Source organism: Malania oleifera, chromosome 7 (assembly GCF_029873635.1).
Source record: "Malania oleifera isolate guangnan ecotype guangnan chromosome 7, ASM2987363v1, whole genome shotgun sequence".
Classification (NCBI taxonomy): Eukaryota; Viridiplantae; Streptophyta; class Magnoliopsida; order Santalales; family Ximeniaceae; genus Malania; species Malania oleifera.
In genome coordinates this window covers 41,023,514-41,038,402 of record NC_080423.1, presented here as the reverse complement: position 1 = coordinate 41,038,402, position 14,889 = coordinate 41,023,514, and positions in this window count along the sequence as shown.

Sequence of the window (14,889 nt, the reverse complement as noted above, 5' to 3'; positions counted from 1 at the left end):
TAAAGTATATGGGAAGACCACAATAGTTAAAATGCTCTATGGAGATGAAGAGATTAAAGGTATGTGTGAAGATTCGTGTCTTCACCTGTTCTTAGTGTTAGTTTAATGTTTTAGACACTCAACATACTTTATGTTATAGCTTAGAAATCATTTGGGTATGGATATTTTATAGGGATTGGTTGTCAACCCCCCCCCCCCTCCTCAAGTTTTTTCAATGGGATATGCTCTTTCTCTCTCTCTCTCTCTCTCTCTCTCTCTCTCTCTCTCTCTCTCTCTATTATTTTTAAAGATTGGACATTCCATTTTAATCCTTTTTTGTGAAGACATAATTATAGTTGATTTTTTTTTTTTTACAACGATTCATCTATGATGGCATGACCCAAAAAAGATGATTAATCTTCATAAATTAATAGAAATAATTATTTATTGCTTCTCAACTAATTTGACAAGTTTCACATCACATTTGTGCATTTTAAAAGGCATGTTTGTAGATTTTTTGTGCTCTAATCAATCCCTAATGTAAATCTGTAAGATTTTTTGCTAAAGTATTTTTTATTGATTTTTCTCATTTACATTACATATTACTTAGATTATACTTTTTCTTAACAATTATTTTATTTATTCAATTTTTTAGATTGTGGTGTGTATGTTGTTTTGTAGAGACAAATTAATGTATAGAAGAATGGAGGGTTCTATTATATTTGGGGAAATGGAAAGCTCTATTGAATTATGTTTGCATCGAAGTTGCTGATGAGGTGGAGTGAGATCTTCTTCTTTTTTTCGAAAAATAAACATGCTCAAGTATATGTTTGATAATATAATTTTTTTCTTTTACTACATATTTTTTCAACTATCAAGCCAAATTTATCTTCTTACTTTTCTTTGTGTTTCTTTTAACCCTAACCATCAGTGAAAGTGTGGTTTGTTATTGGGACAGATCAGTACACAAAGATACCAATTGCTAGAGTTGAACACGTAGCGGAAGCACGCACAACTCAAATCAATCTGGAACAATTGATGCAAACATAATCAATGATGAATATACAGATCAAGCAAGCACAATTTCACAATCACACACAAATTAATTGAAAAAAACAATAGACAAAAGACACAAGATTTATATCGTTCGGCAATGTACCTACGTCCACGGGGACAACGACGGATTCACTATTCAGATTGTTCAAGCTTACATTATGGTTACAATTAAATATATTTATACAAACCGTATGTGCACAGGAAGTCCTACATCCATTCCCAGAATAAAATCCCTCAAAACCCCTCAATCTACTGATCTACGGTTCAAGTTTCCCTATTTGCACCAAACGAAAGCATCGACAGTTTCAACCAAATCGTCGACGGTTTAAGACTAAGAGTAATTCCCTTGTAGAAGACCCTGTAACTGCTGACGATTTCCTTGCTGATGCCAAACTGCCGAGCAAAACTGGCGACGATTTCCTCCTGCAAGCCTCTCCCTTTGTTTTTTGCATTACTATGTTTTCCTGGTACATGTGTTCCACCCAAATATAAGCCACATCTCAAATAATCTCCACCTTGGCGAATTGTTGTGAAAATTCGCAAGTGCACAAAATCATAACAAGTAATATAGTGATAAAGAAGGATGTCGAACCCACGAGGACTATTTACCTATTAACTATTGAAATTATTCTAATTATAAATTATTTGAAGATCAAGAAAAGTGGTGGATTGTGAATCTAAAAAATAAAATAAAAACAACTAAATACTTAAAAAAAGATGATTTCACCCAAGAATAAAACACTAAGGTATTCGACTCACCTAACCAATCCAATCCCAAATCCTAATCATGCAATTAATCAATTATCATTCTATTTGACGGCGAAATATTCTAACTTATCTAAGACCCTCTCTCGAGTAGAATTAGATGAGACTTATGGTGTATTCCCAATAGGGGGGTGAATTGGGTATTTAAAAATTCTTTTTAGGACAATTTATCCTTATTTTAATTCCACAATTAGTATAACACAACCTAAAGTTTTTTTAAACAAACATGAATCCCACAAATAATAATGTATGCAAATATTTTGAATAATTATAACATTTAGCACAAATTGAACATAAGCATACAAGTGCAGAAAGTAAAGTACGGATATTAAATAGAGGACGGAAGAGGGAGCGCAAATACAAAATTTTTAACGAGGTTCGGCAACTCCCACGTACGTCCTCGCCTTGGGCAAACCACCCAAGGATCAACTATATGCTCCTTAAAACTGGGATAGAGCTTCCCGTTACAATCTGCTTCTTACCAGGGCGAAACTTCCCTTTACAATCTGCTGCTTACACGAGGCGTAACTACTTCTTTACAATCCGCTACTTACACGAGGCGTAGCTACCTCTTTACAATCCGCTGCTTCCACACGAGGCATAACTACCTCACCACGGTTCACAATCCGAACCGTAAATACAAATGATATAAGGAATGGATTTTTTGTACAATGAAATGCTTCTCAATAAGTTGAGTTGAACAATGCAAAAACCTTAATGCACTCTTAAATTATTTATAAAATTTGAAGCTTGGTAGAGTAAGGATATTCCTTTCAAAAATATTTTTCAAGTAAGAATGAGAGAGTGGAATGATATGCTCAAAGCTACCTTGTAAAACTCAAAATATTTTCTCCAAAAGATTTTTCAAAATGAAGAGTAGGAGAAGAATATTTCTTCAAGATTGACCTTTAAAAACAAATAGCAAGAAGGCTCTCAAGCAAAATATATGGAAGAGAATATATGCTTAAGCCTTGCTTGTATAACCCAAAAGAATTTTTCCAAAAAGATTTTCAAAAAAAAAGAGTAGGAGAAAATAGATTTTGATCTTTTAAAGAGAGTATAAAGATGAATAATGAAACGCCCCGAACCCTTAAACCCGGGTCCGGTGCGTTATACCTAATCATATCCTCATAAATCATATTCCATAATTAACATAACATACGCAGCGGAAAACATAATCATAATCTCCATATAACATAATACCAGAGTTTACTAATTCTAACTATAATCCATATTAAATCATCCAACACCTGCATTTCCATAAATCTACATAACTCCCAAAATAATTCAGTATGTTCACAAATTTTCTTTTCTCCACAAACTTAAAATATAAGGACGTAAAACATAAATTTTTGCATCTCATAATTAACATAGAAATATATCATTTTCTTTTACTATTTCCCAATAATGTTATAGAACCTCGAGCTCTCTAAGCTCGATCTCGATGAAATCCTGAAAAAAAGATAAATTTATATTCGGGTGAGACACATCTTAGTAAGGGAAGAAACCATATATTAAAGCAGTGTGTGGCCAACATGAGTTTATATATAACATAATATTTAACATTTGAAAATCCTTAACATAATTTTCAAAAGCATTCCCTGACCTAATCAAACACATGCGAATGTTTAACCCATGAGATTTCCCCAGGATAGGGGTGATTACCCGCCCATACAAGTAGCACCCCTCTGCTCTGATACATTTGGCAACCCGAAGGTCACAATTTAAGCATACCAGGGCACTCACCTTACTCAGTAAGCCCTCAAGTGAGAAATTAATCTCGTACTCACGCATTCAACAATAGTTTATTAGCAAAGACCCTAAGGATAGGGAATTCTACCCACCCATACAAGTAGGTTCCCTCTACCCTAGTACGTTATGTGGCTACTGCCACATCTGTAACTACTAGTGCACTCGCCTTACTTAGCAAGCCCTCAGGCGAAAGGTACGCCTCGCCCAATCGTAACATGTTCAACGTACATACATACTTCTAATATCATAATACATCATTCTGTTCTGTCATTATACATTCATGCACATTCATTCCTGTTCATAACTTAACTTTGCATTTTGTTTCACTTTAAGTGACTTTTTCCCATTTATGTCATTTGCCTTTGTCATTTCATTTCATTGCCATTTCATCAGTCATTTCATTGCATAACATTTCATTTCATTACTTCGTACTACAGCTGGTCTTTAGCCATCATCAGTTAGTTTACGTAGAAACGTGCTAAATCTGCTAACACAGCTCCTTTTAGCTGTCATCAGTTAGTCTACACAGAAGTGTGCTAGATCTGCTAACATGACTCTCTTTCAGCTGTCTTACATTTACATGGTTGCATTTAACATGCACAGGCAACATTGTCCATATCATATTTTATTTTTATTGCTTTACTTACTTAACCTGCATATCATACATTTAATATATATTTGCACAAAAATCTCATGCCACACAATTTAACAGTAAAATTCATACATTACCTGTAAAATAAGTCAACCAACATTTAATGTTTATATACTAAAAATACCTTTCATTTCTTACTTAATTATCCTGAAAATATTTCTCACTTTCATCAGTTCATTTTCGCATATACATATCTAATAAACAACCCTAAACTTGGAAAAAAAAATATAATTTAAACAGTTGGCATTTTACCCATATCAAAACATATACACGTACATATAACACAATTTATTTTTCCATTAAATTCATAAAAATTCTGATTTAATATATATTTTTCTCCTTACCTGGTTTCTTGAACTACGCCAATAGGGACTCCAAAAAATACCTGCGGCGCTCACCCGAACCTTGAAATTAAATTCCTAATTCTAATAAATTATTCTTGAATAAAATATTATTTAAATATTTCCTAGGGTCATAATTCCTAAATAAATAAATATATCCTTAAATTTAGCCAAATTCCCAATTCCTACTCTCACTTTGGAGTAGGGCCTAGAAAATCTCAATTGGAAAATTACCTACGTCAAAATGACGACAACGACGACTAGGACCTCGTGGTGGTGTTCGTTCATCGATTTAACCACATATTAACGGAAAAATTGAGAAAATGAGAAAAAATTACCTTTCCCCAGGAGCAGTGCCTAAGCCGTTCCTATGAAAAATCTGCTCCAGTAGAAATGTCGGCAGCGGAACCAGGAATCCAACGGCACCTTCCGTTTCCCGATCCGTCGCAAACTCGCCAAGTAATTATGAGAGAAGGAGAGAGACGGAGACGGACACGCAGGCACGCAGGAAAATTTGCAGAGGGGGGGGGGGCGTGCCTGTTCTTCTCTAGGTTCTTCTTCTTTTTCCTTTCTTCTCTTCTTATCTTCTTTCTGTCAGATAACTTAACTTTACATATATATATATATATATATTAACTTACTTACATATATATATATATATAGATATATATCTTATTTTAATTATTATTTTTTTTACAAATCCAATACAATAATATTTAATTTAACAACTAGTTATTTAATTATTTAATTTATCTCAATTTAATTTAATTTCTTTATTTTAATTTTTTTTTCTTTTTCCCACGCCATTACTTTTATTTATTTATCTGTTATTTTATTTATTATTTTTTTTTCTAAATTATTTTAATCCTTTTTAAATTTTCAGGTCTTTACAAATAAGAATGAAAGAATTTTCAACAAGGCTTTCCAAGTGTCTCTCTTGTCTTCTCCAAGTGTATAGAGTTGTTATTTATAGGCAAATTGGAGATATAGCCGTTTTATGGCCATTGGGATATTAAAATATGAATAAATTTGAAAACTAGTCGTTTTTCGGCCATTGCGCTTTTTGCTCAGATACCTTTCAGTTTTTTAGACATAACTTTTTATATACAACTCCAAATTAGACATTCTTGATATTAACAAAAATATAAGATAAAATACCACAACTTTCATGTTGAACACTTTTTAAGATAAGGATTTTTTGATTGACAAAATTACTCATCAATGAGACGGAAGAAATATGAAGGGAATTTTTCTACCGTGGACACCCTTTAGTATTTTGCACATAAATTTTACTATATAACTTCAAATTGAACTTACTTGGTATCAACAGAAAGCTAAGGGAAAACCCCACAACTTTTATGTTGGACACTTTTTAAGATAAGGAGTTATTGATAGAAAAATGTGCTCATCAATGCGACGGAAGAAATATAAAGGGGCTTTTTGAAAAAAAAAAAACTTGTTTTGGAAAAAATGTTTTCATGAAAAGTTTATGCCTCTAAGGTCAATCTAAGGTCTTGGTCATTTTGTGAGAGCTTTAAATCAAATCATATGATTATGCATGCACAAATTGAAACTTGAGTACTATTACAACTTAAAGAATAAATAAAATTTTCATGCTTCTGCTCATTAATACTCCATGTAATACGCCATAATTTGTGCTCGATTAGGTACTCTTTGGCTTCCATTTTGCATCCCTCATTTGCTCCTTTTTGCATCATAAATATGTTCAAGGACTAAACACACAAATGAGATGTTGTGGTTTGTCATAATCAAAATAGGGATCAGACTGAAAAAGTCAACAATCTACCCCTTTTAATAATGACAAACACATGAGCAAAATTGGGATTACCTGACAAGGCTCCCCCTTACAAAATGCATAATTTAAAATGATATTTAATAAAGTTCATATTTACATATGAAGACTTTAGAAATTTCTAAGTTGAGCATTTGAAATCAGTTTAGTTTAATGTGCAATTTATGTTGAAGCTAATTTAAAAAATATTCAGTTAAGTACTTTTGTCATTTTCCATTTTGTAATTAAAAAAAGGGCAAGAGGATGCAATTTATATGATAATTTTGCTCCAAGTACTTCTCCAACTTTTGTCATTAGCAGAATGGCTAACAAATTTCTTCTATGATAAGAAGACCATTTAAAAATAAAGCCTTTGAATTTTAAAATTTCATGACACACAATTAATTTTAAGAACATTACAAAAGCATATGTCATTATGCATTTAAGCTTACAAATTTTGAAGCAAGAGAACAAAATATTATCTATTAAAGGTTCATTTCTTGCTATAAAGATTAAAATTTTTTCCCTTTGGATATTATCAATAAGTATTGGGAATTATGCTTGCTGAAAAAGGAACTAGAAAAATCAACCATATAGATCCTAAAAATATGACAATTTAAATGTCAGATCATATGACAAATTTTGAAAAATTGTGGCTAAGCAATATATTTTACTTATGATATTCAAGAAAAGCATCATTCTTAAACACACAAACCACACAAAACTTCTAATCTAAGCTAAAATATGAGTGAGTACAACAAGATATGGAAATTTAATTTCAAGAGCTCCCCCTATTAATTTATAAAGCGGGCTTAGATGAAGTTAACTGCTTATATTGATACCAGATGTGAAATTTTGTTAACACAGTATAAGTAATGAATATGAGTCTTTTAAAAAAATTTACTAAATATTAATTAAGACTATTTTTATCTAGCCAGTAAAATCATTCTATAAAATACACATGCATCGGAAGATTGAAATTAAGTCCTACAATGGTGTTCATATATCCAAGAACAATCTATATCATAGTATAAATCCATGACGAACAGGATATGATGTTCATGGATTTCATAAAAACTTAGGACTCAAAAACAAAAACAATGATGCATATGAATCCACAAGAATACTATAATAAAGCTCTATTTTTTTTTAACGATGGGGCATAGCTCCCCTGTATATTAGCATACATACATACATACATACATTTAGTCCAAGGATGGTGTTCATTTGGCATGCATCATATATTCATCCTTTAAAAAAATTTCAACATGCAACAAATATGAGACATTTAGCATCTAAGCATGACATTATGCATTTTAGCTACCGTATAATAGCCAATCAAGGCTTATATTAAGAATTTATGCAATAGCTATGCTGTGGGGGTTTAATTACAAAGATAACACAATTCAAAATACTTAATGTGTGTGTGAGACATGAAAACTCCCCCTATGTCATGCATTTGTCCTAGTTTATGGATCATCATCAAACCATGAAACGTTTAATTAAAAGGATAATGTTTTACCATTTAGGTCCTGAGTAAAGTTCAGAATCAAAAGATTTGGACCAAGTGGTGTACATGAACTAGATTTTCCTACACTTAAAGAATTTGTATAAGTTTTTAGGGCACTTTAGGAAAATTCATAGAATTTGAAAATTTGTACATGTATTTCAATTTAACACAAAGCATATAGAATCCAACATGTACCAACTTATCCCATTGATTTTGCATGCATTTTTCAATAAATGTAATCCTAAAGTCCAACCCGTATGCAATAGTTTAAGTGATAAGGTTAAAACAATAACTTCAACATTGTCGCCCCACTGGCATGGCACTGTGGAAAGGCATCAGCACGTAAGAAGGAGCATCGGGGGTTCAATCCCAGGTAGATACACTCACGGAGCCAGCAGTACCTGTGGATGGTGAGAATTTACTCTGTTAGCTAGCAGGGCCGTGGATGGTGAGAGTTCACTTTGTGAGCCAGCGGGGACTGTGGATAGTGAGAGTTCTCTGTGAGCCAATGAGGATCGTGGATGGTAATGGAGATGTGTCCCGAGGTCGGGTTGGCCGAACGTCCAACTGTTGCACGAAAGTCATGTCTGTGACAACCTGCGATTTTTGCACAAGGTCTCGTCGACGAGTAAAGGGGATTCGTCAATGAGCACATAAGGGACCTCGTCGACGAGAAAATACTGAGAGGGGTTTTAGGACATCTGAAATTCGTCGACGAGGAAGTAAGGTTCCTCAATGAAATTACTGAAAGACTCGTCGACGAAGGCCGCAGTATAAATAGTGTTTAACCCAGATTTTTGATGAAAATAATGCAAGAAACCCTCTCCTCTCTCTCTCTAGGTCCCTCTCTCCTTCTCTCTTCGATTACAGGCCCGTTTTGCGCCGGATCGACGATCTGAAGCCACCACGACGCTCTTGGCAAAGTTCTCTACAAGTCTGCCGGAGCTGATTGTTAGAAAAGTTGGTTTGGATTCCGTCCCAATCTCAGGGTAAGACATTTTATTCAGTATTTGCCTTTCCCTCAGTTATAAGAAATGTTGTAGGTAAGAAAATACTAATATTTTGTTCTAGGGATTTTGTTTTCAGGATGTTGAGTTAGGAACCCTGTGGGTATAAAGCCAGAATTTTATAGGGGGTTTTTCAAAGTTAAGGTAAGGGAAATATGCTATGCTAGGAGTTTTAAGAATGTTAACAGAAATTTCATAGACACACACACACACACACACACACACACACACACACACACATATATATATATATATCAGTTTATTATACAGTTTTTACAGAATATGAGTTTAAATGCTTGTGTGGCCTAAGTAGATTTTCATGTGAAGAAGAACTTATATAGCTTTTATAGTGTATCATACTATACTGAAAACACAGATATAGATAGTATATACAGTTTATATAGTTTTTCCTAGTATATGGAGTTATACAGAATATACAGATATAGTTATATATTCACAGAAATTATACAGAGAGATATACATACATATACAACTTTTATTCGAATAGTTTCATAAAACAGATATATATATATATATATACACACACACACATACATATACATGTATACAGTTTTACTCGGATCAGTATATATTATAGTTTTATACATAACAGTATATACAATGTTTATAGCATGCCATGTTTCCTATTACCATAACATACAGAGTATACAGACAGAGTATATAGATAGAGTATATAGACAAATATACAGAGATAGCATCAAGATGCTACAGATACAGTATATAGAGATTACAGTATTTACAGTACAGAAAGATAGCGTTATGGTAATTTTGGAAACATGATGAAAATAGTAAAAGAGTATATATGTATATATATATATATATATATATATATATATATAGTATCAGATCCCTGTGGAAAGATTACAGACAAATATAGTATAGATATAGAATACAGAGCACGATACTGTTGCTATATATAGATAGAGTGCAACCACATGTCTCAGATAGTATGTGGGTACTGTCAGCCATGCTCGGAGAGTATGCAGCTCTCCAGTTCACTGGGTGTAGAGTATATTGACTTATCTGGAGGGCCGACCATATGAAGTCCCGCCTATGGGCCGCAAAACCCTATCATGAGGGGTCAAATCATGACATACAGAGTCCCAGGGATAAGCACAGTTATGTATATGTATACAATATTACAATATATGACGAGTATAGTATGATATTAGTACTATGAAAAGTAGAAAATACAGATGATACAGTTATATTTTAAATTGTGAAAAGAAAGATATGTTTTACAGATTATTTATTGCATTACAGTTCAGTTGCTATTTAAAAAGTATTCTTAACTTAGTTGCCACACACTAGTAATAACATATTTCCACTTACTGAGCGTCGACTCACCTCATTACTTTAACATTTTTCAGGTGAGCCAGTTAGGCGAGCAGATCAGGCTCGCGGATAGGAAGGTTACTGGAGTACCCCAGTTGTAGGGTGAGTTATGACAGAGTGTTGTATTTTTTTGGGATAAATGATGCTGGAGGGGTTATTTTGTATGACTATGGTCTGTATATACTGGATTATGGTATTGTATAGTATATATGTAAATGGTTGCATGATTTGTGTTTTCTGCTATATCCATACCTAAGCAGCAGAAAACACAAATCATACAACCATTTATAGAGATAAAAAAAATGGTAAGAATTTTGAGGATGTTACATTTTGGTATCAAAGCCTAGGTTGTTAGGTTCTGTAGACTCTAAAGTGCAGCGGAAAACAATACCAGAATATAGGAAAAAGATTTGAGGTTTTGTTCTGTGATCTGGATACGAGATTTCGTGATTGTTTCTGTATTTTTTTTAGGGTGACGATTTTAGGAAAATCATAGTAAACTGTCGACGAGTCATGTGTTTGGGTTGCAGGAGTGGATTTTGGGGCTAGAATTAGGAGGGATGGTTAATAGAAGATTTGGAGTTTTAGTTGAATAAGTTGAGTTTGTAGGAAGATAGAATTTTGAAATGGTGTTCTATGTGTTTGCAGGATGGACCCAGGAGGCAATAGCGCTCACGCTAGTGGGGATGATGGTGCTGGTCCTTCTAGCGCAGCAGGCAGGGATTCAGATGCTATGCTACGTAGTGTGGCTCAGGAAGTTATGACTGAGATAGCGTGGAGCTCTAGAGAGTAGGGAGGTCCATCCTTAGCTCAGGGATGTACCATAAAGAAATTTATGAAGATGAATCCGCCAGTTTTTTCTAAAGCGACTGACCTTGTAGTTGTGGAGAATTGGGTGCAGGAGGTAGAGAAGATTCTGACAGTACTTCATTGCACCGATGAGCAGAGATTTATGTATGCTACATATAGGCTGGTGGGGGAGGCCGAGAGATGGTGGTCAGCCACCAGGTTGTTGGAGGAGCAAAGGGCTATACCAGTGCAAATGACCTGGGCTCGATTCAGGGACATGTTCTTTGATAGATATTATCCTGTTTCAGTCAGAGATGCTAGAGTACAGGAGTTTCTGAGTCTGTCTCAGGGGTCGTTGAATGTCCTGCAGTATGCGGTGAGATTTATTGAGCTCTCTCGTTTCTGTCCTTATATTGTCCCCGATGAAGTGAAGAAGGCTAGAATGTTCGAGAGGAACTCGAGACGAGACATTTATAGACAGGTGGCGGTACTGAGGATTCAGGATTTTGTAGAATTGGTTGACAGGGCCACTATAGCGGAGGAGAATCTATCTAGAGAGACAGAGACACAAAGTCAGAAGAAGAGGGTTGCGCCCTAGAGTTTTCAGGCGGGTCCCAGCCGAGGCCCTTGGAGAGGAGGTAGATTTGGCGAAGGCCAGAGACAGATGGTAGAGCATAGGGGATTTCAGGGTAGACAGCTTCCTGCCATTTGTCCTAGATGCGGACGGAGACATCCTGGTGACTGCCTATTGGGGGAATGTTTGTTATCGATGTGGGAGGCCCGGTCATATGACTTAATCATGTCAGATGCCGTCAAATTATGTATAAGCTCCCAAACCATTTTGAGGTGGATATCAGGCGCCCCGCAGTGGTCAATAGAGGAACACTGCACCGATGAGGGTTTACGCGTTGACACCAGGAGACGCTGAGACGGCTAGAGACATGGTCACAGGTACTCTTACTGCTTTACCATATAAGATCATTATTTTGTTTGATAAAGGTGCCACCCACTCTTTTATATCGATGGGATATGTGAAAATAGCTGGAATTGGAATAGAGACACAACCATTAGATATAGAATTTTCTGTGGGTACGCCGATGGGATCTGTGATTAAATGTAGGAGGGTACTTCGAAATTTTCCAATAAGTATTCAGGAGAGAGTGCTTTTAGCTGATCTTGTGGTCTTAGATATGCAGGGATTTGATTTGATACTGGGTATGGATTGGTTAGCTATTTATCACGCTAGTATTGATTGCCATAAAAAAGAAGTAGTTTTTAGATCCTCGGGTGAGCCAGAATTTAGATTTACGGGTTCAAGTGTGCATGCCTCGCCACAATTGGTGTTGGCTATTCAGGTGAGGAGACTACTACATGATGGTTGTTAGGGGTATGTCGCATGCATAAAATAATTGCCAAAAGAAGTATTGAGACAAGCTGACATACCAGTAGTGAGAGAATTCGTAGATGTATTTTCAGAAGAATTGCTTGGTTTGCCACCAGATCATGAGATTGAGTTCACTATAGATTTACTGCCGGGATCTGCACCAGTATCTAAAGCACCGTACCGTATGGCTCCAGTTGAGTTGAAAGAACTGAAAGATCAACTATAGGAATTACTGGATAAGAGTTTTATCAGGCCCAGTGTGTTGCCCTGGGGAGCGCCAGTTCTGTTCATGAAAAAGAAAGATGGAACCATGAGGTTGTGCATCGATTATAGGGAGATAAATAAATTGACAATTAAGAATAAATATCCTTTCCCTAGGATCGATGATTTATTTGATCAGCGTCAGGGGACCCAAGTTTACTCTAAGATTGATCTGCGGTCAGGTTACCACTAGGTGAAAGTTAAAGCAGCAAATATTTCGAAGATCGCATTTCGTACCAGGTATAGGCATTACGAGTTTTTAGTGATGCCATTTGGGTTGACTAATGCACCAGCGATTTTCGTGGATTTGATGAATCGGGTATTCCATCAATACTTAGATCAGTTTGTGGTTGTGTTCATCGATGATATACTGGTCTACTCGAGGAGTTTTGAGGACCATGAGCATCATTTGAGACTGGTGTTGCAGGTATTAAGGGAAAGGAAATTATATGCAAAATTCAAGAAATGTGAGTTCTAGTTAAGACATGTTACTTTTCTTGGCCATGTGATCTCAGAAGTAGGAGTATTAGTTGATCCGAGTAAAATAGAGGCAGTGGTGAATTAGGAAAGGTCGAGAAATGTTCAGGAAGTCAGGAGTTTTTTGGGATTAGCAGGTTATTACCGGTGTTTTGTGGATGGTTTCTCCAAGCTATCAGGTCCATTAACACGACTTACGAGAAAAAATGTAAAATTTTAATGGACTAATGACTGTGAGCAGAGTTTTCAAGAGTTAAAGCAGCTGTTAGTTTCAGCTCTAGTACTGGCTATTCCCTCAAGGGAGGATGGGTTCGTAATATACAGTGATGCCTCTTTGAAAGGGCTTGGGTGCATCTTGATACAGCACGGTAGGGTTATTGTATATGCGTCTAGGCAGCTTAAAGAATATGAGAAGAATTATCCTTTCCATGATTTAGAGCTTGCTGCAGTGGTGTATGCTCTCAAGATCTGGAGGCATTATTTATATGGTGGAAAGTGCGAGATTTTCACGGATCATAAGAGTTTGAATTATTTTTTTACTCAGAAAGAGTTGAATATGAGGCAAAGAAGGTGGGTAGAACTTATTAAAGATTATGATTGCACGATTAGTTACCATCTAGGAAAAGCAAATGTAGTGGCAGATGCTCTGAGCAGGAAATCAAAGGGACCCGTACTGGCAGCTATGGAGATTCAACACTCAATTCTGGTGGATTTGGAGAGGCTCAGTATAGAATTGGTGGAGAAGAGTGCTTAGACAGTTATTGCCAATCTAGTGGTTTAGCCTACGCTTTACGAGAGGATTAAAACAGCTCAGGGTGATGATGTAGAGTTGGCAGCGGTGATGGCTAGAGTACGTGATGGTCAGGGTGAGGAGTTCAGCATATCAAATGATGGAGCTCTGCGATTCCGTACTAGGCTATGTGTTCCTGCAGATACTGAGATTAGGAGAACTATACTGGAGGAGGCCCACAGAACCCTATACACGGTCCATTCTGGCAGTACTAAAATGTACAGGGACCTACGGGAGTATTTCTAGTGGAGTGGAATGAAAAGGGAGATAGTTGTGTTTGTTCAGCAATGCTTGACGTGTTAGCAGCACCAGAGACCGGTAGGATAGTTGCATCCATTGTTCATTCCAGAATGGAAATGGGACCACGTTTTGATGGACTTCGTTACGGGGTTACCACCAGTACGACAGGGACTGAATGCGATTTGGGTGGTTGTAGATTGTTTGATGAAGATCGCTCATTTCATCCCTATTAAAATCAATTATTCCATGGATAGATTGGCAAAGATATATGTTTAGGAGATAGTTCGTGTTCATGGAGTACCAGTATCCATAGTCTCGGATCGAGATCCTCGGTTTACTTCACGATTTTGGAAAAGTTTTCAGGAGGCTATGGGTACGTAGTTAGCTTTTAGCACTGCTTTCCATCCCCAAACAGATGGTCAGATTGAGAGAACAATTCAGACAGTAGAGGATATGCTTCGAGCTTGTGTGCTTGATTTTGGGGGCAGTTGGATTCAGTTTATGCCGTTAGTTGAGTTTGCTTACAATAATAGCTATCAGGCTAGTATCGGCATGGCTCCATACGAGGCATTCTATGACAGGAGATGTCATTCTCCTCTTTTCTAGGATGAAGTAGGTGAAAGGCTAATTTTGGGTCCAGAGATAGTATAGCGGGCTTGCGACAAGATCTGACTAATTAGAGAAAGAATCAGTACAACACAGAGTCGGAAGAAAAGCTATGAAGACACTCACCGCCGA